General features: G+C 42.6%; 1 protein-coding gene across 7 annotated transcripts in view; it reads right to left on the bottom strand.

Annotated features, from left to right (window-relative positions):
* Nucleotides 1-26,850, bottom strand: part of Otud7a (OTU deubiquitinase 7A) — a 314,162-nt gene that overhangs the window by 144,339 nt on the left and 142,973 nt on the right. For 5 of the 7 annotated variants that reach the window (XM_036188083.1, XM_036188116.1, XM_036188073.1 and 2 more), the window contains exon 2: nt 2,150-2,280. The gene's annotated coding sequence lies outside the window, so the exon portion shown is untranslated. Of the gene's footprint in view, nt 1-2,149; nt 2,281-11,346; nt 11,369-12,177; nt 12,310-26,850 lie in introns of those variants that run through there. The other 2 variants (XM_036188100.1, XM_036188107.1) reach the window with 2 other exon arrangements.

The raw sequence follows: 26,850 nt of genomic DNA, 5'->3' as shown, positions 1-26,850 counted from the left end.
GCACCCAGGCAGTGGGACCAGGACCTGTCCTTAGTGCATGAGCTGGCTGTTTGGAACCTTGGGGACTATGCAGGGGTTGCTCAGCCTGGGAGGAGGGGACTGGGCCTGCCTCGACTGAATCTACCAGGCTAAGCTAAATCCCCAGAGGAGTGCTTGCCCTGGAGGAGATGGGACTGGGGGAAAGGGGGAGAAGGCTGGGGCAGGCGGGAGGAGGGAGGACAGGTGAGTCCGTGGCTGATATGTAAAATTTAATCAAATTATAAAATTAAAAAAATCCCTGTACAACTGTGGAGGTTTGCTAAAGCTTTTCAATGAAAACTAACTCCAGAAGACAACATCCACAGGGGCTCAACATTTGCTAAACTTAGTAATTACAAGAAATAAAAAAGGCAATTTATAAAGGGGGAGCTTTGCCAGAAGCCATTTTAGCCAAGAGAATATCACATGGCCTTCTCTTAACAGGTTGGATGAAGCAGCACACCCTGGAGTGCTGTTCAGGCAAAGCCAGATGTTTACCTCAATCCAAGGAGGAAGAAAGAACCCAACCGGTTTGGACCAGAGACATTCTACAAAGTAAGTGGCTTAGGTTTTTCAAAAGTATCAACACAATGGGAGTGGAGGTATAGTGTTCTGGCAAGGCATGTGCCTAACATGCATGTTTCCATGGCATAGCATGTGGCTAATATGCATATGTTCCAGGTTTTGATCTCGGCCCTGCAAAACAAAACAAAACAAAACAATGCATATACACAACCAAACTTGACTCTAGTCATGGAAATAACTCAGATGTACACTGCTTGCCTAGCATCAAGAGGCCTTGGGCTGAATCTCTAGGGCTAAACCAAACAAGAAGAAAACCAGCAATGGAGGAAGGGGTGCTGGCGGTGGCAATACCAGGAAAGATGCAAACGAAGCACGGCCGAGAAAGAATGGCAGAGAAGGATCGGCTTCAACGCATGGCAGACAGAGAAAACAGTGAGAGTGACTATTTCCCAGACCACCATGGGCATCGGAACTGGGACAATACACCGGGTTAACTTTGCTTTTCAGAGTTCAGCTTCACAGCGAGGATGCTGGTCTGGTTCTGTGGAGACCAGTGGTGATCTTAGGAGGTCCAGGCCATGCTGCCTGCTGCCTGCCTTCAAATGTTTCTCACACAAAGTCTGAGCACACACAGACACATGTTATAATCTCTCTCTGTGGAACCAATCAGTAAGTCTTGGTGAAGGAGTTATCACTGTCTAGTTCTTTAGATTTTTTCTGTGCATTTGAAGTTCTTAATAACAATAAGTAAGGCAAAAAGGCAAATGAAAGTGTGTATTCCGAGAGTTGTAAGAAAAAAAGCCACGGCTCATGTCGGCTGGACAGAAACTGTCATTCTAGACTAGTATGTAAAGGAAACATTAAAATGAAAACACATGAATTATGAACCAAAGGCTGTGGAGCCCCCAGCTGGATCAGACCCTCTGGATAAGTGAGACAATTTTGAATAGCCTGAACTGTTTGGGAGGCATCCAGGCAGTGGGACCAGGACCTATCCTTAGTGCATGAGCTGGCTGTTTGGAACCTGGGGCTTATGTGGGGACACTTTGCTCAGCCTGGAAGGAGGGGACTGGACCTGCCTGGACTGAATTGACCAGGTTTAAATGAGTCCCCAGGGGAGTCTTGGTCCTGGAGGAGATGGGAATGGAGGGGAGGGGCTGGAGGGAAGGTGGGGGGGGGGGCGGGAGGGGGGAGGACAGGGGAACCCATGGCTAATGTATAAAATTAAAACATATAATAATAATAAAATAAATTTAAAAAAATGAAAAGTCTTTTAATCCAACAAGGCACATTTTCTTTGTTTTTATCATTCAAAATACTCACAAAACGAATCTTCGCTGCTACAGTGACAATGTGAGTTTGCACTAGGGTACACCAGGCTACCTGTCAGGCATCACTCTCACATTCTTCCTAAGAATAATGCCATTCTACACTCATGCAATGTCGAAGATACTTCTGACCTTTTGTTCACTGCCTTCCTGTGGGAGGGTAGCATGCCGCATGGGGTTTGACCCCATCTCCTGGTGTTCTGCTCCTAGGACTTTGAGGTCTTTGGAGCTGTTGGTAGCCCTCTCCCCTGCCAGCAGGACCCCAGCATAGGACTTACTTTTCAGGCTCCTGGCTCTTTGGAGTTGAGTGGCACTCAGGCATTTGAGTCACCATGGCCCTGTCCCTGTGGGAAATGGCCCATTGTTGCCACAGGGGAGGTTATGAGAACCCAGCTAGCTCCTGAGAACTCTGGAAAAGAAAGGGTAGAGAATGTTCAGTGTGTTAAAAGTGAGAGTTAAAAATCTTAATGACTCAGTACACATAAGAAGGATGACAAATCCCACTTCCCAACACAGTAGGGTGGTCACTCCACTACCACAGTACATCTCTGACCCAGGAACCATTTCTATTCCTTTCATTTTTTTAAATGAAGTGCTTTGAAGATTTATTTTATTATTATTTATAATGATTTGTATTTAGGTGTCTGTACCTGTGTGTTAGGTATGTGCATGTGAGTCAGGGTACAGAAGCCAAAGGCATTGGATCCCCTGGAGCTGGAGTTACAGGTGGTTGATGAGCTACCTGCTGGGAACTGAACTTGGGTCCTTTACAAGAGCAGTGTGCACTTTTGACCCCCAAGCCATCTCTTCCCCTCAGGAATCACTTAAATGTTGTTTTAAGCTTCTTGACCTTGCTATTAATAATTTTAACATATGACTATGTTCAGGACATCTGCTAATTGAATGTGAATAATTTACATAATTTCTCTTTTTTTCATTAGACACAGCCTTTAAGTAATTCTCTGTAAATGGTTTTTGTAGGCAATACATTTTTGGAGTTCTTTAATGAAAACCAGAACGATAAAATAGAGACTAAGTGCAAGAGAATGAAGCTTAACAGTCAGAAAATAGTCTTGAAAAATAACAAAATTGAAGTTCTCACATCTAATTTCTGAACATTAGAATTCTCCGGTAGATTAAAACAGCATGGTTTGGGATAAAGACACACTTATGGACCACAGAGAGAGCAGGGGACCCAGAAGTCAACTGTCACCTAAATGACCTGTGATTTTTGATGAAAGGTGCCAAGACAATTCAATGAGGAAGAGACAGTTTTGTTTTGTTTTTTTTCCTACAGGAAAAACTAGGTATCAGTATGCAAAATATGACAATACAGCCTTACTTAACAGCATACCTATATGTAAAGCCTAAAATAATAAGCTACTACTAGTAATATAAGCCAATAATAATAGTAATAATAATGATAATTTAAAAAACCTCTCAGGGGACAACCCAGAGGGAAGCTTTAGAACACTGATTTTGGCCACTGTTCCTTGGTGTGGCAGGAAAGACAGGTGGACAGGAGGGACATGAACTGGCTCTTTTGGAAAACACTATAAAGACAGTGAGTAGAAGCCACACACTGGGGAAACATTTACAAAATACATAACAGATTAAGAGACAGCACCCATTTTATCCACGAGTAACCTTTTTAAGGTAAGTCATTTCTTCCCTTTCCTGTCCCCTCTGCCCTGGCCTGTGGTTGTCTCAAACACACAGCCCAAGCTCCACCTGCAGCCCAGGAACCAGTTTTGTTCAGGGACCACCTATGCCTGAAAAGTTGCTTATTCTCTTTTCCCCCATCGGCTGCCATCTCCACACTGCAGGGCTAGCTCCAGATCCATAGCCTTCAAACCTGCTTTCTTGAGTCACGTTTGACTGGTAAGATACATCTTTCTTCTCTGATCCCTGACTGCTGCTATTTCTGTACCCACAGGCTAAGCTCAAGACTTCTAGTTCTGGAGTCATATTTCCATAGTCCAATTAAATAGTGCATAGACCATCTTTACCTGGCTTAGCTCAGGTCAGGCATCTCCTGTACTGGCCCAAGAGAAGGCATGTGCAGATTGTCTTATCACCCATACAACCAAAGAAAAAACTCTGCAAGCCCAGGTCAAATCACAAAAACAAAGCCAACATGAATGACCAAGACCACATGTCTGCCATCAAGTCATTAGTCCTACAGAAGTATTCTCCAATGAGAATTACCGAGAGGAACCACAGGACACAGAATGTAAAAGAACAATCATAAACTTTATGAGCTAAGTCAATGACTTTAAAGAAGATATGAAGAGACCCTTCACTGAACACCATGAGGATAAATAAACACCTGAGTGATAGGCAAGTCGAATACTGGTACATACCTGAATGAAATAACAAAGATAATTCAGGAGTTATTTCAAAACCAAATCCAATGAAGCGATAGGAACATTGAAAAGAAGATAAGCTGAAGTGAAAGATAAAATTGAAAAGATATCTCAATTAGAAAACTCAGGGGACAGACAAGAAGAAAGAATAAAGCAGAGGATAGAATATCAGGACCCAAAGATAAAGTAGAGATCTATCTAGATCAAATAAGCAAAGAATATGAAAATTTTAAGGAAGCACAGGAAAGGAACATGCAGGAAATGTGGGACACCATCAAAAGGTCAAACCTTTGAATTACAGGCATAGAGGAGGGAGAAGATCCCAAGTTAGTGACACAAGTCAGATCTTTAAGAGGATCATATACAAGACACGGAGCCCCAGCTAGATGAGACTGGAAAAGAAATTCCTCATGGCATATCATAATATACAGAACAAAGAAAAAACTTTGAAAGCTGACAGAAAAACCACAAGTCACATATAAAGGACAACCTATCAGAATATTAGCTGATTTTGATGTAAAATTCTAAGAGCCAGAAAAGCCCAGAGTAATGCACCCCGAGTCCTAAAAGAGCACACCTGCCAACATAGATTACTGTACCCAGCAAAACCATCTACCATTACCAAGTAAAAAGAAAAAATCATATCCAACAACAACAACAACCAACTAAACAGAATCCTGGAAGCAATACTTAGAACCAAAAAGGGGAAAAACACAGCCAAGAGATTCTAGAAAGAAAACAAACAAGCTATAATTAATTAAATACAAAGCACAACTAAGCAACCCAGAAAAAATGACTATAGTCTACATATACCTTTCAATAATAATTGTATCAATGGCCTAAACGATCCAGTCAAAAGACACAGGCAAGCTGAATGGATTAAGAAACAAATCCATCTTTCTGTCATCTATAAGAAACACATCTTATCTTTAAAGTGAAAGAATGGAAAAAAGTATTCCAAGCAAATGGAATTGGGAATCAAGCAGGCATGGCAATCCTAGCGGCTGACAAAACAGATTTAAAACTCAAACTAATCAGAAGAGACAAAGAGGGACAGTTCATTCTAATCAAAGGAACAATGAACCAAAACCACATTACTGTAGACATACATGCATCAAACTCTGTGCACCCAATTTCATAAAAAGTATCATAGTGGAATTAAAAACACAGATGAACACAAACCCAATAACAGGTCATTTCAAATACCCCACTTCCTCATATAGATAGGTCATCTGAACTAAAAATAAACAAAGAAACCACAGAATTAAATAAAATCTTACATCAAATGGATCTAACAGGTATCTACAGAACATCGCACTCAAACACCAAAGAATACACATTCTACTCAGCAGCTCCTGGAAGTGTTTCTGAAATAAACCACATGAGGGGGACACAAACCTTAACAAATACAGAAAACTGAAATAATTCCAGGTGTCCTACCTGACCACTATACAATAAAACTTAAAGTTAATTTAAAGCAAAGCAAATTTTTAAATCAAAGAAAGTTCCAGTCAACTTATGGAAGTTAAACAAGTTATTACAGAATGATGAAAGGGTCCAAGAAGAAATCAAGGAAGAAAAAATAATATTCCTGGAACTAAATGAAAATGAAAGCACAACACAATGAAACCTCTGGGACACACTGAAAGCAGTTAGTTCTAAGAGGGAAGTTTATAGCCCTAAGCGCCTACATAAAAAAAATCAGAAAGGGCACAAGTAAATGACTTAATACCACTCGAGAATTTGGAAGAATAAGAACAAACCAAATCTAATCCCAGTCAATGCAAAAAAAAAAAAAATTAAAATCAGAGCAAAATTCAATGAAATAGAAACAAAGAAAACAATTCACAGAATCAAAGAATCTAAGTGTTGGATCTCTGAGAGAAGATAAACAACATTGACAGACTGTTGGTCCAACTAAAACAAGAAAGCGATGACTCAGATTAATACAATCAAAATGAACCGAGAAACATTGCAACAGGCACCAAAGGATATTATAACAAAATACTTTAAAAACCTATATCCTGTTAAGTTGGGAAATCTACATAAAAATAAAAATGGATGAATTTATTGATTCTTCCAAACTACCAAAGCTAAATCAAGAAGAGACTAATAATCTAAATGGACCCATGACAAAGGAGGAGCTTGGAAGAGTAATAAAAAACGTTTCAGCTAAAAACAACTCCATGCCCAGATAGATTCACAGAAGAATTCTACCAGACTTTCAAAGAAGAACTACAGTGAATAAATACTTCTCCTTCTTCTTCTTCTCCTCCTCCTCCTCCTCCTCCTCCTCCTCCTCCTCCTCCTCCTCCTCCTCCTCCCCACCTCCTCCTCCTTCTTCTTTTTCAAGACAGGGCTTCTCTGTGTTGTTTTGGTGCCTGTCCTGGATCTCGCTCTGTAGAGATCTGCTTGGCTCTCCCTCCCAAGTGCTGGGATTAAAAGTATGTGCCACCACTGCCAGGCATAGTACTTCTTAAATTAAAAAAAAAAATAGAAATAGAAAAATTACGCTTGAACTTGTTTATGAAGCCAGTATTACTTGAATACCCAAATCAGGTAGATATAACAAAACTACAGACTAACACAGATGAAAATCTTTAATAAAATACCAGCAAGCCAAATACAGGCACATATATAGATCATCCACCATGAACTAGCTAGCTTTATCCTGGAAATGCAGGATGGTTCAACATACATAAGCCAATAAATATAATAAATCATATAAGTGGACTTAAAGACAAAAAGCACATGCTCATCTCCATAAGAAGCAGAAAAAGCCTTTGCTAAAAGCCAACACACATTTATGATGAAGTCCTAAACAGAGTCAGACTGGAGGGACTATACCTCAGCATAACAAAGGTATATGTGACAAACACACAGCCAACACTTACAACAAATTGTGAAAACCTCAAGACAATCCCACTGAAATCAGGAATGGGACAGGGCTGTCTACTATCCCCACTCCTTTTCAGTATTGTGCTCAAAGCACTAGAGGGAGCATTAAGACAAGAAAGGAAATTAAAGTGGCACAAACAGAAAGAGAAGTGAAGGACCCCATTTGCAGGTTATATTATACTATACATAAGAAATTCCAAACTGGAAGATTATAATGTTACCTTGCAAAAATCACACCCTTTCTTTACCACACCAACAAACACAGTGAGAACCAGATCTTGGGGATACTCCCATTTACAATGTCATCAAAGACAATAAAGTATCTCAGAATAAACTTAGGTGGTGACAGACCTCTCCAATGAAAATATCAAATCTCTGAAGAAAGAGATTGAGAAAAACACTAGAAAATGGAAGTTACGTTGTGTTCATGGATCAGTAGAATTAATATTTTAAAAACGACCATCCTTCCAAAATCTATTTAAAGTCTAATGCAATCCTAATTAAAATACCCATAGCATTCTACACAGAAATAGAAAAATAAGCTATATCATGAAATTCAAACAGAACTAGAAAAGGTTCCAGATATATAAAGAATCATACTGGGGGGATCACCATCCCCCTTTCAAGATATATTATGGAATTATAGTAATAAAAACAATATGATACTGGCACAGAACAGACTTATGGAGTCAAACAGAAGACACAGACATGAGTACACGTAACCAGAGCCATCTGATGTTTGACAAACGTACATTACAGAAGCATCTTCAACAAATAGTGCTGGATGTCATCATGCAGATCAGGATTTTAGATCTGACTCTACCACCCTGCACAACAGTTAGCACCAAAGGGATCAGTGACCTCAATTTGAAACCCAAAAAGCTAAAACTGCTGAAAGAAAACTTGCTGAGTATCCAACAAGATGGAGGTGTAAGAGAGGACCTTCAGAATACGAACCCCTATGGAATAAGACTAAAATTGATAAGTGGGAACTCATAAAACTAAAACACTTCCATGCAGCTAAGGAAGCAATAAAGTGAAGAAGAAACCTATAGAACTGGAGAGAATCTTGGCCAGCTATACATGTGACAGAGGACTACTATCCATAATGTACAAAAAATAGAGTCAAGAAAACAAATGATCCAATTCAAAAGTAAGCTTAGGGTTTAAACAGAGAGCTCTCAGTAGAAGATTTAAAAAAAGCTAAGAAATACCTCAAAAATGTTTATCATCACTAGCTATTAGGGAAATGAAAATGAAAAAACTTTTATATTTCATTTCACCCCAGTCATAATGGCTAAAGAAAACAACTAAAAATAAATGTCAGTGTGATTCAGGGGAAAAGAGAACTCTCATTCACTGTTGGTAGGGATTTGAACTTATGCAGTTGTTCTGGAAATTAATATGGGGAATCCTCAAAAAACTAAAAGCAAGTCTACCACCTGACCCAGCTGTACCACTCCTTGGCATATGCCCAGAGGACTCTCATCCTATTCCACACAGACTTGCTCAGAATTATACACTGCCATCCTATTCATAATAGCTAGAAAATGGAAATAACCTAAATGTCCTTTAACAGATGACTAGATAATTAAAATGTGCTACATAATACACAATGGCATACTATTCAGCTGCAAAGAAAAATCACAACATTTGCAGGTAAATAGGTAGACCCAGAAAAGATTATAGTGAGTGCAGTAACCTAGACCCAGACTGACAAACACCCCATGTTCTCTCTCATCTGCAGTTCCTCCCTCCAGATCCTCAGATGTGAGGATACAAGAGGGAACAGCTACAGAAACTAGGAAAGTATAAAGGGACCATGAAAAGTGGGAACTTAAGAAGAGAACAGTAGAATACAAGGGACGGGGGAGTGGAAACCGGGAGGGTGGCTTCAGTAGAGGGGGAAGGAGGAGCTCAGTATAGGAGGAGGAGGGAGGAGGGCCAATAACACCAAGGCTGGTGATGAAGACTCAAGGATTCATAGTATATTATATTTACTAAATAATACACAATGCATATAAGTGTATGTAAACATATGTCTCTCCCCCTCCCTAATACACACACACACACACACACACACACACACACACACACACACGATATATGTATCTATCACATCCTGCTGTGTGGTTACTAGTGTTAACACTAATGAAGATATATAATGAAAAGGAGCAAGTTGAGCAAGGAAAAATATTTGAGGAGAAAAGGGGCACCTGGTAGTGGAATACATTAAATCCTGTGTTCAAGGAGGTAAATGGATTAAGAAATGGAATAAAGGGTGTGGTGACCTCAGGGCAAGATCGCACCCAGCTAAATTTCCAACTTGTGGAAAGGAATTAAAGAAAAACTTAGAGCCAGGTGAGGTGGTTCATGCCTTTAATTCCAACACTGGGAAGGCAGAGGCTGGCCTGGTGTACACAGTACAAGTTCCAGGACAGCCAAGCTTAGGCAGTGAAGGTAACAATCAAAAACAGAAAGCTGGTAAAGATGTAATTGAACAAGGAGGCCATGTTCCAGCCCCAGCAAGCAGAAGAACTTGGCAGCTTCGGCCATGTGGTCCTGGTTTTAGAGTTAAGGATAGAAGAAAGGGGTTATGGAATTTGCCTCGGCACATAAGGAATGCTGCCAGGGCCAGGCATGTGTCAGGGGAGTCCCCGAATGGAGGCCAGAGAGACCATTTCCTGAAGCTGTGAAGATAAAGGTTGGATTGCCCTCGAGACCCCAAGATGTTGGAGATGCCAGAGTTGTGGGATACTTTCTGAGGAGAGCTGCTAACAGGGAGTGGAAGCTGTGAAGAGAAAGAAGAGAAAGTGTTGTGCTGCAATCAACAAAGTCGACAGGAGTTGGAGATCTGAAGGACATTTTGACGTCAGACATGGAGACGCAGTTTGAAGTTTGCCCAGATGGTTTTGGTCTTGCTTTGGCCCAGTATTTCCTCACTGTGTTCCTTCCCTATGTTTTGGAATGGTAAATATCCTGTGCCACTATATGTTGGAAGTATGTGATCTGCTTTTTGATTTTGATTTTACAGGGGATTACAGTTAAATGAGTTCCATGAGTCTCAGCAGAGACTTTGAAACAAATTTGAGACTGTAATAGACTATGGGGACTTTTGAAGTTGGACTGAGAGCCTTTTTGCATGATGATATGGCTACAAGCCATAGCGGGCCAGGGGATGGAATGTGGTGGTTTGAAAGAAAATGGCCCCCAAAAGGAGTGGCACTATTAGGCATCATGGCCTTGTTGAAGTAGGTGTGGCCTTGTTGGAGGAAGTATGTCACTATGGGGGTGGGCTTTGAGGTCTCTTTTACTCCAGCTTCATTCAGTGCCATACTCAGTCTATTTCCTGTTGCCCGCTGATCAAGATGTAGACAGCACCACGTCTGCCTGCATGCCATCATGCTCCCCACCATGATAATGGACTGAACCTCTGGAATTGTAAGCGAGCCACCCCAGTTAAATATTTTCCTTATAAGAGTTGCCACGGACATGGTCATGGTGTCTCTTCACAGCAATAGAAATCCTAACTAAGACAACACATACACACACACACACACACACACACACACACACACACACACACACACACACACACATACACACACACACATCAAAGTTATGTCACTTGGACTGACAATGCTCCCCACAAGAACCACACACTAACAAAATCCCGGGCACAGGAAGCATCCTTCTGAGAACAGTCCAAGTGACTCTCCAAACAGTATACGGCACTGTTGTTTTCCTTGGTTTCCTCTCAGAGGTGGAGGTCAAGTCCCCACTGCTGAAGCTATAACACACTCAGGAAACAGGACTTGGATATTTTGAGCTGGATCTAGCCTGAAAGCCTCCTTTCTTCAGTGTAGCTATCATGGTACCATAAAACTTTGCAAGCTCCCCCGGGAGGGAAGCAATCAATAGTCCTACCCAGCTGTGACACATCTAAACCACAACAATGACCAGCACGGGGAGATATCCATGAAGGTGCAGTGAGTGGCACTCACATATTGGTAGTAGTCAACTGCTATCTAATTGGACTTAGGGTCCACTCAACAGGAGGGAAATCACGCCTGATGGTAGAAACTTAGCCAACTACTTGGGACTAGTGAGGTCTTGGATTTTAGAAATCTACCACCACTTTTCTAGACCAGCATAATTCCTAAGTACACTCTAAATGGTACCCTATACCCATAGATAAGTGGAGTTCTCACCCCTCATCAAGACGCTTCCCTTTACAGTGAATGGGGACCATTACAGAAAACCACAAGCAGACAAAATGCAGAGATCAACAGATTGTGGTGACCCCGGTGCCAGTGGGTATATCTGCAGCACAGTTCCAGCATCTACTGTTCAGAAAACAGGCTTGCTTCTCCCAGAAACAGCTGCATGAACAAGATCTGGAGAATGACAATTATCAGTAGACATGCTAATGCAGGAGGGGAAGACCATCCCCAATGGAGGTGAAGTACCACCCCTAGACAAAGAACTTCAGGTAACTAGTGACTGCTGAGAGAGGAAGAATAAACCTGTTTCAAGGATGAGCACTCTGATTGGTTACCCAATACGAAGTGGTCAGTCCTGAAATCACAGACACACAAACAACAACAGAAAGCAAATTCAACAGGTTGAATTTCCATAATTGTGCACATGTGTAGCAACAATAATCAAAGGAAAAAGGCTATCAACTTGAGAAGGAGGGCCATGGGAGGGGGTGAAGGGAGAAGAGGGCAAGAGAAATGATACAATTATATTTCAGTTAAAAATAGCATCCAGAATATTTGGAGAATTCTAAGACAGAACAGAAGAAAATAAACAAGCAAGTTGGAAAAGGAGCTATAGACAAACGGTAGAAAAATAAATTAAATAAACAGGAATTTTGAAGACATAGAAGAATAGATCATTAAAGATAGGAAAAAAATCTTAAAATTTCCCATTAATCAAAGAAATGTAAGTCAAATTCACAAAGCTAATGTTCTGTGTCAGTGGAGACAGGCCGAGGCCAGTCATGTGGCCTCCTACCTCCCTTTTCTTCACATTTTTACCTGGAGGATTTTCCAAAAGCTGCTTCTCTCCATGTTCCACCCCAAGGTCTTACTTTGAGGAAGCTTCTCTTAACACAGCCTCTAGGCCAGGGGGCGCCCTCTGTTTTCCATGCTGGACTCAGCATCCTGCCCACCAGAGGGCCATCCGCATGCTGGAGATGCTTGCCTGCTGGTTGAAAGAGTGAAGGCTGTTCCAGTCACATTCTCTCATCCCATGTCAGGACAGGCACCCGGAGGGTGGCTTTCTCTCTCAGTCATCCTAAGAGCCTTAGGGAAAGTGGGTTTCTAGGAAATGGACTGAATTCATACACTGGCCACTCAGGTTGTCCCTGGATTAGTATGGCCTAAGCATTGTATATTCTGGCTAGGTGCCCATCTCTACCTCAGGCCTGCTGGGATTCACTTTTGTTTCTGGTTCTCAAATGGAATCCAAACCTGTAATGTGTGCTGGCTAAGTTTTCAGGAAATCTAAATTCAGAAAAAGCCTAATGGCTTCTGGAAAGAAAGAGTATGTTCACTCTGCACCATAAGATGCTGGGAGACTAGAGTGCATCCAGGATGAATTATGTAGAGACTTGGAAGGCTGAAGTGCTTCTCAAAATTTCAGTTCCCCAAAGAGAAACCCAAGAATGTTGCCACTGATTTAAAAAGGTTTGGACCTGGAGAAAGACGAGGGTGGGGCTGGAGGAGGAAAGGGTGTCAGTCAGCATCAAGGGAAGGATGATGTATACACTTCAGTCCTGAGAAGTAAGGGCTATAAAAATCAAACAGCCTGTTAGCTAGGGCATAGCTCAATGCTTGCCTAGCCTGTGTGAAGCCATAGTTTTGTGCCTTGCTCTGATACAAAACAAAGCAAGTCATGAAGCTTTGGGTTCATCTCTAAAGGGCAATTTGGCGAGTTGGGATAGGCACACCCTGAAGACACTGTTCATTAGGAGACAGGAGCTGCCTTTCTTGATGCCCTAAAGTTGACAGCAGGCCTAGGAATGTGCCTGGGACTCAACACCATGTTCTCCAGGAGCTCTGGTGAGAGCAGACTTCCCACACTAATGCTCACATTACAGATGTTTCCTACCGATGGCCCTATATTCCACACAGGCCCAGCTATGTCCTGGAGGCCCCTTCAGCTGTGCTCTACGTATGCACCTCTCTGTTAACACAAGACTTGGACTGCCTCAAGGGTCCCAGTGAGGAAAAAAGGGGACAGATCCCTGAAAATGCTCTAGTGGTCCATAGGCCTCACTGTCCTAAGGTGACACTGTTCTAATGGCAAACTATAGGCCCGCATCAGGGCTGCAGATGAGAGCAAGGCCTGGCTGCTAGGAAATATTAGGGACCATATAAACAGCAGCCACCAAGTAGGTGGCTTAGGAGAGAGGAGGGGTACTGTCCACTGACCATACAGACACTGTGGTGTCTGGAGGTGGCAAAGGCAGGTAGCAGGTGCTGAGAGGCAGACACTCAAACACAGTGACCTCCTACCATCCTGTTCACACCTCCACATAGAATTTGCTGTACCTTCCTGCCTGATTCCCTATCTGTCCAAACCCCATCTACCCTTCATCAGCAGAGGTGCCCTCAAGCCTTTCTTCTCTAGGAAACATTTGCTGGTCATTCAACCAGTGAACAAAGAGATCTGGTTTTCTTTATTTGTATTTACTCCTGGCAGCTTTGAGTGCATGGCTCAGTTGTCTGATAGCACACTATGCCAGAGCAGCTCAGCAACTGACCGCTTATCTGACTGGGATGCTGCATCCTTTGAGTACATCACCCTCACTGTCTGGTCTCTGGAAACCACAAGTTAACTCTTTAAGAGTTGAGCCTTTCTGGACCCTGTACATGAGCAAGGTCATGGGGCATTGCCTTTTTGTGCCTGGCTCACTTAATTTCATTTATAGGTCCATCTATGTTACAAATGGCAGGATTTCCTCTGGTTTTCAAGGCTGGATAGTGTTTATATCTATCATAGGTCCTTAGTTCCTTACACACACACACACACACACACACACACACACACACACACACACACACACACAGAGTTTTCAATATATCCATTCTTGTCTTGACCCCAAGTCTTCATTATTATGAACAGCACAGATGTATCTTTGACAAACTGCTCTCATTTTATTTGTCCAATAATGGAGTTGTAGGTAGTCTTATTTTCAGCTTTTTCAAAAACCTCCAAAATGTCTTCCATAATGGCTAAAATAATTCATACTCTCAACACCAGTATGAGTGGGGGCTCCCTCTTGTCCAATTCTCTTTAATATTTGTTGTTTTGAAACTAATAATCGTCCAAACATGTATGAGGATGTATCTGTATCATCATCAGGCAAACCTTTAATGAATACTCGCTCCTCTTCTTTCTCTCTCTTTCTCCTCCTTCTCCTTTCTCTCTCTTGCCCTCCCTCCCTCCCTCTCTCCCTCTCCCACTCCCTCTATCCTTCTCTTAGAGACAGGGTTTCTTTGTGTAGCCTTGGCTGTCCTAGAACTTGCTCTGTAGACCAGGCTAACCTCAAACTCACAGAGACCTTCCTGCCTCTGCCTCTTGAGTGCTGGCACTAAAGGCGTGTGCCACCACCGCCCATTCGAACACCTGCTTTTCTAGGTGCAGCAGAGCATAAATAGAGGGAACCACCTCTCCCCATCAATACCCTGCAGTCTGTAGCAGGAGACAGACCTGGACACCAGTAGCTGCAGTGTCTCTTGCCCAATATGGAACATAAGGGTATACCATACCATAGAGGGTAACCCAAGTCCAGGGAAGCCAATTGCTGTTACTTGCCTCAGGAGACAGGGGGCTTTTCAGGGAGAAAGATGCACATGCTTATTCCTTAAACACAAAAAGAATTACTAAAAGAAGGAAGAGAAAGGGGGAGGGACCTGGTCCTTGCGTCTATGTGGGCACCTCAGCTGAGGCATGGGCATTTGAGCATGTGTGCCGTCCTGTCCTTCCACTATCTGGGGGAGAAGAAACTACAGAGTGAAGGCTGAGTGCAGACCCAGGCCAGGCAGTTGGTAGCCTGCTCCTGATGGGGTCACTGCACACATAGGGAATGGAGAAAGCCTTGGTGGAATCTAGTACAGATTCTGCAAGATGGAGAATGGACAAGGAAGCAGGCAGAACTCACGAGAAGATGAAGACCACTAGGTGGAAGGATGGGCCACACAGCACCTTACAGTGAGCTCCTTTAACAGAGAGGCAGCAGCTGTGGCGTTCTGAGGCCTGAGACAGCAGGGGGATTTAAAAGTTCACGCTGGACACTGGAAGCTGCCCGTCTTTGGTACATGAGAGGCAAGGCCTCCATCTGTACAAGCATCTGCAGGGACAGAAGGGAATGGTGCCTTGCAGCTCATCTAGTTCCCACCAGCTTGCCATTCTCATCACCTTGGGATAGGACAGACTGAATTAGAGTCCCAATCACTCTTTGTCTGGCAGCATTTGTCTTAACGTGCCGTGCCTGGATTACTTCGCTTGCCCTTGGTGGACTACCCGCCCGAAGCAGCTCCTACCTCTTAGGGAAAAATGTCTGTGGGATGTTCTTGGCCCTAAAGAAGACAGAGGTGGAAGAGGCTCATGCTTAGGTATGCCTTGGGGGTCCAGTGGGTGAGTTTGAAGTCTTGTGTATTATTTGAATACATCAGCCAAATTCTCTATGCGCCATTTTTACTCTTTCATGGCATTCCTAATAAACAAGGGTTAGTTAGTGCACCCGAATATCACTTGTCCCACCAAGAGTGCAACCTGCACATGTCACACAGGAAGTAACCTAAAATCTGCATGTCAGCTATTCCTACTGCTTTGATGTGATTTCATTCAACAAGGCCTAGACATGGGCCATGCTGTGATATAGACATTGGCTATTTAATTCCTAGGATGCCTGATGCTGCAGAGGTGTGTCAAGTGGTGTAAGGCCCTTCCATCACAACTCATCCTGGAGTCTACAGCCATTCCCTCTCAGACAGCATCACCAGCACTGCACAGCAGCGGCCTGGTGTTCTCCCTTTCAGAACACACAGGCGTCCATCCCTACTCCTGCCCTCCTGCACCAAGTGTTTTCTATCTCACATTGCTTTAAGTTGTCTTATTCAAGGCGAATGTTCTTCCCTATATTCAGACTGAAAATTATCTATTATTTTTTGCTCTTTTTTGATATGGAAGTTTTTCTCATCATATCTGATCAGCACAAGTTTTACTTCAGTGCATGGGGATTCATTACGCTTTGGGAAATTGTATTGTTGCGGCCCTCGTTTGTTGCTCTTTCTCAAGAGAACCACTGATGTAGCTTGAATGAGAAATGTCCCCTACAGGTTTATATGTTCAAACATTTGGTCTCCAGCCAATGGGAAGGTTGCAGGACCCTTGGGAGGTGGCACCTAGCTGGAGGAAGTGGGTCACAGGGGGCAGGCTTTGATGGTTTGCAGCTCAGGCTCCCATCCCATTCATTCTCTGCTTCCTGATTGCTGATGCAATGTAATGCTTCCTGTTCGTGCCTCGTGTCTTCTGCTCTACCCCCTTCAGGCCACCATGGCTGTATCCCCACTGAACCAGAAGCCAAGATACCCTTTTCCTTTCTTTAAACATATTTTCATTAGTTCTTTGAGAATTTCATACAATATATTTTGATCCTATTACCCCAATCTCCTCCCAGACACATCCCATCTCTCTACCCCCTCCCCAATTTTGTGGTCTCTCTCCTAAAAAAAATTAATCCACTGACTCAATTTTGTGTTGTCCAGATACTCCTGGTATTTGGGACATCTACTAGTGTTAGGTCAACCTACCAGGAGCCACCTCCTTGAAGAAAACTGATTCCCCCTTTCCCTCAGAAGTTACCAACTGTCTGCAGTTCTTCAGCCAATGGTGGGAGCTCATGGACCCTTTCCCACTCCATGCTAGAACACGGGCTAGCTTGAACTTGTGTAGGCAATCACATATGCTGTGAGCTCATGAACGTAGTGGTCCTGTTATGTCCAGAATGTACAGCTTCTGCCCCACCCTCCCTGACTTCTGGCTCCAGCCCTCTTTTGTGATGGTCCCTGAGCTTTGGGGAAGGACTGTGACAGAGATGAGCCATTTCTGTCTGAACACACCAGTGACACTCACTGTCTACTTTCTGGTCACTTGTGTAACCTCTCCTTTCCCAACCTGCCTCTTGTCAGGGGTCTGACTGCAGCAAAGAGAAAAGTGACCAGAACACTCTCCACTACTGCTCCCTGTGCTGCCTCCCCAGGCCCTGGAGCTCCTCCTCCCCAGGCCCTGGAGCTCCTCCTCTCCAGGCCCTGGAGCTCCTGGAGCGCCTCCTCCCCAGGCCCTGGAGCTCCTGGGGCTCCTCCTCCCCAGGCCCTGGAGCTCCTGGAGCTCCTCCTCCCCAGGCCCTGGAGCTCCTCCTCCCCAGGCCCTGGAGCTCCTCCTCCCCAGGCCCTGGAGCTCCTGGGGCTCCTCCTCCCCAGGCCCTGGAGCTCCTGGGGCTCCTCCTCCCCAGGCCCTGGAGCTCCTGGAGCTCCTCCTCCCCAGGCCCTGGAGCTCCTGGAGCTCCTCCTCTCCAGGCCCTGGAGCTCCTGGAGCGCCTCCTCCCCAGGCCTGGCCTGCACATGCAGCTGCTGCTTCTCTCACTGGCTCACCTGGGTAATCCTGACTTCTTCTGGAACTTCCTGTCTCCCATTTAGAGACGAGCACAACAGTATCTATTCGATAGCTAACTATAAAGTTAGTTAGTCAGTGAGAGGACGTGTAAGCTGGAGGGCAGGGGCTGTGGGAGTTAACTCCAGAAGGCCTGGATTGCCTGAATTACTCTGTTTCAACAAGAGCAGTGTGGACGTAAAGTAGGAAGCCCAGTGATGGGTGCTGCTCACGAATCCAAGGGAGATTTCGGTGGGTTGTGCCAGTTTGTCAGCGCTGCTCATTGACAACGATGGGACTGACAGCATACAGAGCTTTGGGAAGTATATGATGAATGTCAGAACTGGCTTTGGTGTAATGCTGTACCTACCTGAGCAGTAGAATACGAGCAGCCCAGGCTGTGACCCCATTCTGACAGCTTGAGCCAATGGGTGTTACTGAGAAGAAACTCACATTTGGTACATCCCACAGAGGAAGGAGAGTGGGAGGGGGTTTATGTTAGGCTTTGTCTCTGCTCATGCTTACTGAGAGGGAGCTTTTGCTGCAGTACGGGTCCTTACCTGTGCAAGTGTTTGTGTATCATGTCTTTTCTCAGCAACAAACTATAGACGTGTAGGCACTGTGGTTCAGGGTCTGCCTTGTGTGCCTTCATTAGCATTAGAACCATCTGACTACCACCATTTGAGTGATAGTATACTTACCTTTCTTTCCATACCGTCACCAACCACAATTCCATGTTGAACTATTTATGAACACTTTTTCCATCCTCTCTTCATCACTTAGCTCACCCTGTGTACCCCACTGTCCTCTAATCAAATCTGGATCCTGTTCTTACCACCTCACTAAGACAATGGACACAAACAAAATCGCCACTTTCTAATGATTCTCTGACTCCAGCTCCCAGTTAACATGCTGTTCCCGGCATCAACTTGAACCATTCTTCACAGCTGTCCTTCAGGTCTGGGATATTCCCACGCTACTGCTGTTTATCCCCAATTCCTCATATTCATTAATTACTAATAATTACCTATGTCCAAGTGACTTCTATATCTCTCTTGTCTTGATATCCTTCCCTTCAGTCCATTCTCTGAACTTCTGTCCACTTGTACTCCTAGGATACATTAAAACCAAGCTCACTTTGGGGAACACCTGCCTGTTCTGCAAATCAACTCAACCCGACAGCATTGCCCTTGCTTTCTTCCTCCCTGTCTCCATGGCTCCTTCAGATGTCTTTCTCTGTGAGCCACTACACTTCATTTCCTCCTCCCCCTCTTTCTCCATTTCTCTCACTGCTTAACACTTCTCTCCTGCCCAAGAGGTTATATAGTCCTGGCATTCAGGGAATGGCTTTCTGCAGCTTTAGGAAAGCTGCCTATCTTCTTGGTGTAACCATCACTGGGTCATCTGACTTCAGGTATACAAACTCAGTTTAGTCATGAGAAACCGTCACACAAACTCAAAGACCATTTCACAAAATAACTCACCAGTACTCTTCAAAAGTAGGAAGATCAAAAAAGGCAGGAGAAGCCGAGGAACTGTCATAGCCTGGAGGAAACTAAATGGACATGGCAACCCAATGCAATGTGGGACTGGACTGGATCCCAGAACAGGCAAAGGATATTGTGAGGAAATAGGTGAAATGCCAACAGTGATGTTGACAGATAGTTACTACTGTGCTGGTGTTAATTCCTGCCATTGAGCTACTGTGGTTCTGTAATGTAATATTCAGGAAGGTCAAAATTAAACTGGAAATCTACACTCTACATAAATTTTCTTTAAGCTTAAAATTATTTAAGATAGTTTTGGTTCACTTGATATGGTAGCACATGCTGGTAATCCCAGCACTTGTGAGGCAGAGGCAGGAGGATCACTGAAGGTTAAAGACTAGCCTGGTCTATATAAGGAGTTCCAGGTCATCAAGGGAGACTCTGACTCAATAAATGGCTAAGCTAACAAAATGTTATACATATGGTAGATACCAGTAATAAAAGAAGGCTATCATGACACTCTGATGATATTAGAAACACAAAAAGAAAGTAACAAATTAACGGACAATCTATGCATGTATTTAATAATTTAGATGAAACAGTAATTTCTTGGAAGACCCTCACTTCTCAATTCATTCAATGTAAGATATATAATTTATGTAGTTCTACAATTATAAAAAACAAATTCAGAATTTATAAAAGTCCCTTAAAGAAATGTGTAGGCTTACATGATTTCACTGATGAATTCTACCAACCATCTAGACAAGAATTAGCAACATTTTTACACAACCACTTCCAGAAAATAGAGCAGAAGGGAATATGCTCAAACATCCATAAAGACAGTATCACCTTCACTCCCAAGCCAGATAGATTTCATGTTCACTAGAGATCCATATTATCCCTCATACAATAGATTTAAAAATGCTTAAAATATTAGCTAATATATTCAGTATTACAGAAAAATAATTACATACTGTGATCAAATGGAATTTATTTAGGAATGCAAGGGTGATTCAAACTTCAAGATTTGAAAACCTGTTGGTATAATCCACCATATTAACAGAGTAGGAGAAAAAAATGACATGAACGTGTAATTGATATAGAAAAAAATCTGATCAACGTAACATCTCTGCATGATAAGACTTCTCAGAGAAGTAGGAATAGAAGAGAAGATTCTCCTTTTAGCAAACAGTATAAACACCCTACATTAACACTGTAGTTAATGGTGTTAAAACAATATAGTTTACTTCTGAGGTTGGGAATAAGACAAGGATATCTCCTGTTCTCACTCTGATTTGACAGAGTCCTGGCACTTCTAGCCACTGTCTGTCATTAGATAAGATAAGTAAACAAAATTTTAGAATAAACAGAATAAAACAATGTTTTCAGATGACACAACACCCTATGCAGTAAGTTCACATAGAACAAGATCTCCTAGAACTAATTTGTGTGCACAATATGGTCACAAGTCATGGGGGTAGCATATATCATCAACTGTATTTTTCTGTATTATCAATGAACACGTGGATACTCACATTAAAACTATAATATCATTTTAACTGCTAAACAGAATTAAATACTCTGTTGTAAATTTAAAAAACAGGTAGTTTCCTTCTGACTGAACAGAAGGAAACAGTGATGGGAGACACAGTAGAAACAAATGAATGTAGAGTACATTGTTCAATGGATTGGAAGACACAACAGATGTCAACACTGCCCAAATCGGCATTCACAGTAAGAAGAATAAAGTGGCAGAATTCAATCTAGTCAGTAATAAGGGGCCCAACAACATGGTCTGATGTGGGTGGAGTGCAGCTACTTTACTGCTAGAACAGAACAGAGAACCCACTTTAGACCAACACAAATGAGTTAACTTTTTTTTTTTTTTTTGTCTTTCAGGAAATGGTATTCTTAAAATCTTTTATCCATTATGAATTCTTAATTACCCTGTGTTTTGATCGTATTTACCCCTTCATCAAGTCTTCCCAAATCCTTCCTTTCCCCACCCACCCCACTTTCTGTCTGTCCTCACTTTTAACCTAGCTAGACCAATTTGTGGATCCGCTGTGCCAGAGCTGTGCTTCAGCCCTGCATTCAGATGTTGCACTCACTGAGGTTTGAAAGGGGCTGATTTGCAATGGATAAAGATCCTGACTCACAAAGCTGAAGTGAGGTTAAGAGTCCCCCACCCACTTCTAAAGTACTTTCCTTTCACCAGGGCCGACCCAGTATCAGGAAATTGTTTACTTTCTGTAATAGTTTTAATTGTCAATTTGATATGATTTAAAAGTCACCAGGGAAGAGTCTCAACAACGGATTGTCTAGATCAAGTCTGCCTATGGGAATGTCTATGAGGGATTTTCTCAATTATCTTAATGGGGGTGGGAAGATCCATTCACCATGGGAGGCACCATTCCCTAGACAGGGGGATCTTGAACTGTATGAGAATGGAGAAAGCATGTGAGCACTAGCAAGCTTTCTGCTCTTGACTGTGAACATGACTAAGGTTCCTGCTGCTGTGGCATTCCCATGGCGATGGACTGTGGCCTGGAATTGTAAGCTAAACCAGCCTGTAACCACCTGGGGTTGCTTTATTTATTTACTTACTTATTTATTTATTTATTTATTTATTTATTTATTTATTTTGATATTTGTCACAGCAACAGAAATGAAAGCAAGACAGAAATTTGGTACCAAGAGTGGGGGCATTGCTATGATGTGGCTTTTAAGCTTCACAGGCCATTTTATTGAGGTATGTAGAAGCAATTGCTATGGGGCCAGAAAAAGTGTTTTATGGTAGAAACAGAGATGAAGGGACTGTTCCTAGAGGAAGACAGTAACATGGAGAGAAATGTACACAGTACAGGCTCTACTTAAGGGTTTTCAGAGGAGAACAGGCCTCTATCAGGGACTGGGCTAGAGAAGGCATTTGTGTGACACATTTGGTTAAGACTCTGGCTTCATTCTCCTGGTGTCCTGAGAACCTTAATACAGTTGAATTGATATTGTGGGGTTATATGTTTGGAAGAGCAAATTTCAGGACACCAGAGCATTTGGACTGGCAAGGAAGAAACATATATGATTATTAAACAGGTCAGCACAACTAGAGAGGAGCCTCTAAGCTATACTGGGACAATAGAGAAGGTGTCCTGAGGGCAAGCCCCTACCACTTGAAGGCCTTGTCTTTTGAAAATCTGAATTCACGTAAAGGAAGAAAGTCTAAACTGAAGGGGTTCCCTGCTCCTCACAGCAACTACCCAGGAAAATGTCCCCAGGATCATCTCGCAGAAGCCAACATAGATGTCCAGGGGGGCCTAGGTTACATCTTGAACTGACAGAAAAATTTAGAAATGTCATCCACAGTCTACTGTTGTTGAAGGCATGAAAGATACAAGATTCAGAGGGTCATGAAGGACAGCTGAGGCCAAGCACTATATGGCAGGATTGGAGTCCCTGCAGAGAGGTCTGAAAGAAGGCATGAGGGTGGAGCCCCAGCTACAACAGAGAACCCAAGATGTTGGAGATGGCAGCATTGTGGGACATCTGCCAAGGACATCTGGAGGCATGAAGTGGTGTTGGCCTGAGGATGAAATTGTGTGCACTAAGGGAAGCAGAGCCGATGATACTCAAGCCATTTGGGAGCTTTGAAGATTACACTGAATTTTTTATTTTGTTGTTTGACTATTCTTTGATTTGCCTTGATTCCCGTCTTTTGTGGTAAGAATGTTTGCCTGCTTGTATCACTGCACATTGGAAGTATTTGACTTGTCTTTGATTTTATAGAAGGTCTTAGTTAAGTGACTTTGGACTCTCCTAGACATATCAAGACTGATGCACATATGAACTCACAGAGACTGTGACATCACACACAAAGTTCAAGGCATATGCAGTCCCAGCATTGAGAGGAAAAAGAGGAAATGGGCTTCTAACCAAGAATCTATCTGCAGTTAATATCCACTGGCAAAGCAAAAATGAGTTTCTCTAATCAAGTCCCACTGGGTATATTAACCACACTTTTAGAGTAGGGTCCATGCCCAGGAGTGCCAGGCCAAGACAAAAAGAGCTCAACAGTACTGTTTTTTTTTTTTTTTTTTTTTTTTTTAACAGACTTTTGGTCTCATTTTGCTTTTTTGGGAATTTTTTGTTTTGTTGGTCCTTTGCTTGTATATTTAGGTTTCAATTTTGGTGAGTTTTTATTTTTATTTTTATTTGTGTGTATGTTTCTTGTTTTGTTTTTGTCTTTTTTAGAAGGGAGAGGAAGGCAGAAAGAACATAAGTTGGGTGGGCAGGAGTTGGGGAAGATCTGGGAGAAATTGGGGGAGAGGAAAACCTGATTAAAATATTTTTTTCAATAAAAATATATTAGAATGTTTGAATACTACAGGGTCTTTGAAGGTTGGACTGTACTTTATATTATGAAATAAACATAAATCTATGGGGACAGGGCTGAAGTTATGGCTCAAGTGATGCGTTCTATGCCGAGTTAGTAAGAGTGGAACTGTGACTGTTAGTTGTAATTGTCAACTAGACATAATCTAGAATCACCAAGGAAGAGAGTCACAATGAAACTGTCCAGATCAGACTGGTCTATGAGTGGTCTATAGGGGATTGTATTGATTGTGTTAACTGACGTTGATGGAGCTACCCCAGGTGGATGGCATCATTCCCTGGGGAAAGGGATCTGTATGGAGGTGGAGAAAGCAAGCTGAGCACAAGCATGCAATGCTCATTCTTTCTCTGATCCTTAAAATTTCTAATTATTTTTATTTTTGATATTATAATTCCAAAATTTCTCCCTTAACTTTCTTCCTTCCAAACTCTCCCACATACCTGACCCTGCTCACTTTCAAATTCATGACCTCTTTTTTCACTAGTTATTATTGCACGCATGCACACACACACACAAATATATTGATAATATATGTATATTCATATATATTCCTCAATATGATCTGTTCAGTCCATCTAATGTTACTTTTATGTATGTTTTCAGGGCTGATCATTTGGCACTGGACAACCAATGGGTGTGCTCTTTTCTGGGAAAGACCACCTTTTCTGCTCCTAGTTTTCCTCAATTGCCTATAGTCTTTGTGTAGGGGTGAGGCTTAGTGAGCTTCTCCCTTTCCACTTTGTCATACTTGAGGCAACCAACCATCCCACACAGGTATGACACCTTTAAAACACACAAACAACCAGCATGGCACAATAACCCCAAGAGTGAAGTAGTGGCATGCACACATTAGTGGTAAGCAGCAACTTTCTAATTGGCCTTAAGAGTCACTCAACAAGAGGGAAACCATATGTGGTAGTGGAAGCCTAGAGAACAACTCATTACTAGTGAAATCACGGATCCTGTAACCACCACTTCACTGAACCAACATAACCTCTAACTACATTCTAAGCATTTGTCCTTATGCCAACCAATATGTTTATTCTTCACCACATAACAAGGGAACACGTCTTTGCAATAGACAGAGACTATTACAGAAAACCACAATCAATCAAAATGCTGAGTTATGGAGACCAGTCCCAATGGAGACATCTACAAAACACTCCCACACTTAAGGCTCCCAGAACATAGTAGAAGAGGGATCAGAAAGATGACAAAAGCCAGTGGTTCAGGGAATTAGCTATAAGATCATGTCTCCTAGCGATGTCAGATGCTCTTGACTGGAGATGCCATTTTGAGTTCTTACCACTGTGGTTTCCTTGTGGTGATGAACTATAGCTGTAATTGTGAGGTTCTGTGGAACTTTCCCCCACCTCTTTTTTACTTCTTAAACAATTACATTTATTTCTTTATTTAGTGTATATATGTACACATATACATAGGCATGCAAGTGCCACAGCATGCATGTAGGGTTCAGAGGATAGTGGTACAGAGTCAGTTTATTTCCTTCTACCTTTTTTTCCCCCTCATTTTTGTGAAAACAGACTGTTTTCTCACATATTATGTCCTGTTTATGGCTTCCCCTCCCTCTGTTTTTCCTAGTTCCTACCCATCCCCCTTCCTATCCAGAGCTATTCCCTTTCTGTCTTTAATTAGAAAAGAACAAACTTCTAAGAGACAATATTAAAAATGCAACAAAGTAAAATATAATAAGATAAAACATAGACTATAACATCAAAGTTGGATAGGATAAACCAACAGAAGAAATAGAGCCCCATAGAAGGCATAAGAACAAAGGACTCACTTGCTCACATACTCACGAATCCCATAAAAACACTAAACTGGAAGCCATAATATAGACACAGAGGACCTGGTGCAGACCCATGCTCACACTGTCTCGGCATCTGTGAGTTCATATGAGCTTTGATCATGTTGATTTAGAGGGGCTTGTTTTGTTGGTGTTCTCTACCCCCCTCTGGCTCTCACACTCTCCACTTCCTCTTCCTTGTGGTTCCCTGAGTTCTGAGCAGAGGGAATTGATGGACACATCCCATTTAGAGTTGAGTGTTCCAAGGTCTCACTCTCTGTGTAATGTCTGGCTGTGGGTCTCTGTATTTGTACCCATCTGTGGCAGGTGGAAGCTTCTCTGATGATGGCTGAACAAGGCACTGATCTGTTTCTCTGACCAAAGTGGCCTGTGGGTTCCCAGGGGACCTGTTTTATTTTGCAACAGAAATGAAACTAAGACACATATACTGACCAACAAATGAAATCCATGTTTCACATCCATTGTGGACACAGGATGAAGAGGCTGAGTGCCATGCTCAGTTAGGTTCTTAGCCCATTCAGTTCAGCACAGTTGCAGGAACACAGGAAGTCCCCTGCAAAGTGATAGCTTTGGCCTTCTGATTGAGCAGCCGTGTTTGTTTGTTTGTTTGTTTGTTTGTTTGTTTTTCTATCTAGACTCACCACTACATTCCATATTCACCAGTACAGCCCTGAGTCCCATCGCATTAGGTTTAGCATACCACAAGCTCTAGTGAGAAATCACTTGGACTATTTCCAGGAAGGATTAGGCTCTCATGGCTATGAGCACACCCAGGACCAGGTCCACAGTGCAGGACTCCCCAGACTGGAGAATTCCTACCTCATACACCTGCTGCTGCCCAGCTAGAAAACTCCTGGAAACCTGACATTAACATGAGGCTTAGAACTAAAGTCTAAACACATAAATGACACCTGGGCTTGAGGCTCTGAATTTGGCCCTCTCCAAAATTATGTGTTGGTAAAGCATGCCTCACCCTTAGCCATCTTTGTAAAGGAAGTTTTGTGCAAACAGAAACACCCATTCATTTACATTTTCTATACTAGCTGATTCCATGAAGGGCTGAGAAAGAGCTGTAACAGAGTGTAGGTCCTGTAATGCCATCAACTATTTAATATTTGGATCTTACATTACTAACCTCAGTGCTGTACCTTTTTTACAACTCCTGGGCATGAAGGAAGACGGTCTTCAATGTCTACTAAAGACTAAAACAGGGTTAACTAAGGGACTCACTTATTGGTTAAGGTCACTGACAATGGTGAATCCCATCTCATTAAACAAACATCAGGCTACATTTCCCCACTATCACCATGGGAGTTTAATAAGGAACTGGGAAGAACAGAGTTAA

The sequence above is a fragment of the Onychomys torridus genome, chromosome 1 (genome assembly GCF_903995425.1).
Source record: "Onychomys torridus chromosome 1, mOncTor1.1, whole genome shotgun sequence".
In the NCBI taxonomy this organism is placed as follows: Eukaryota; Metazoa; Chordata; class Mammalia; order Rodentia; family Cricetidae; genus Onychomys; species Onychomys torridus.
The sequence above is the reverse complement of the archived record's forward strand: the minus strand, read 5'-3'. Positions and strand labels throughout refer to the sequence as shown.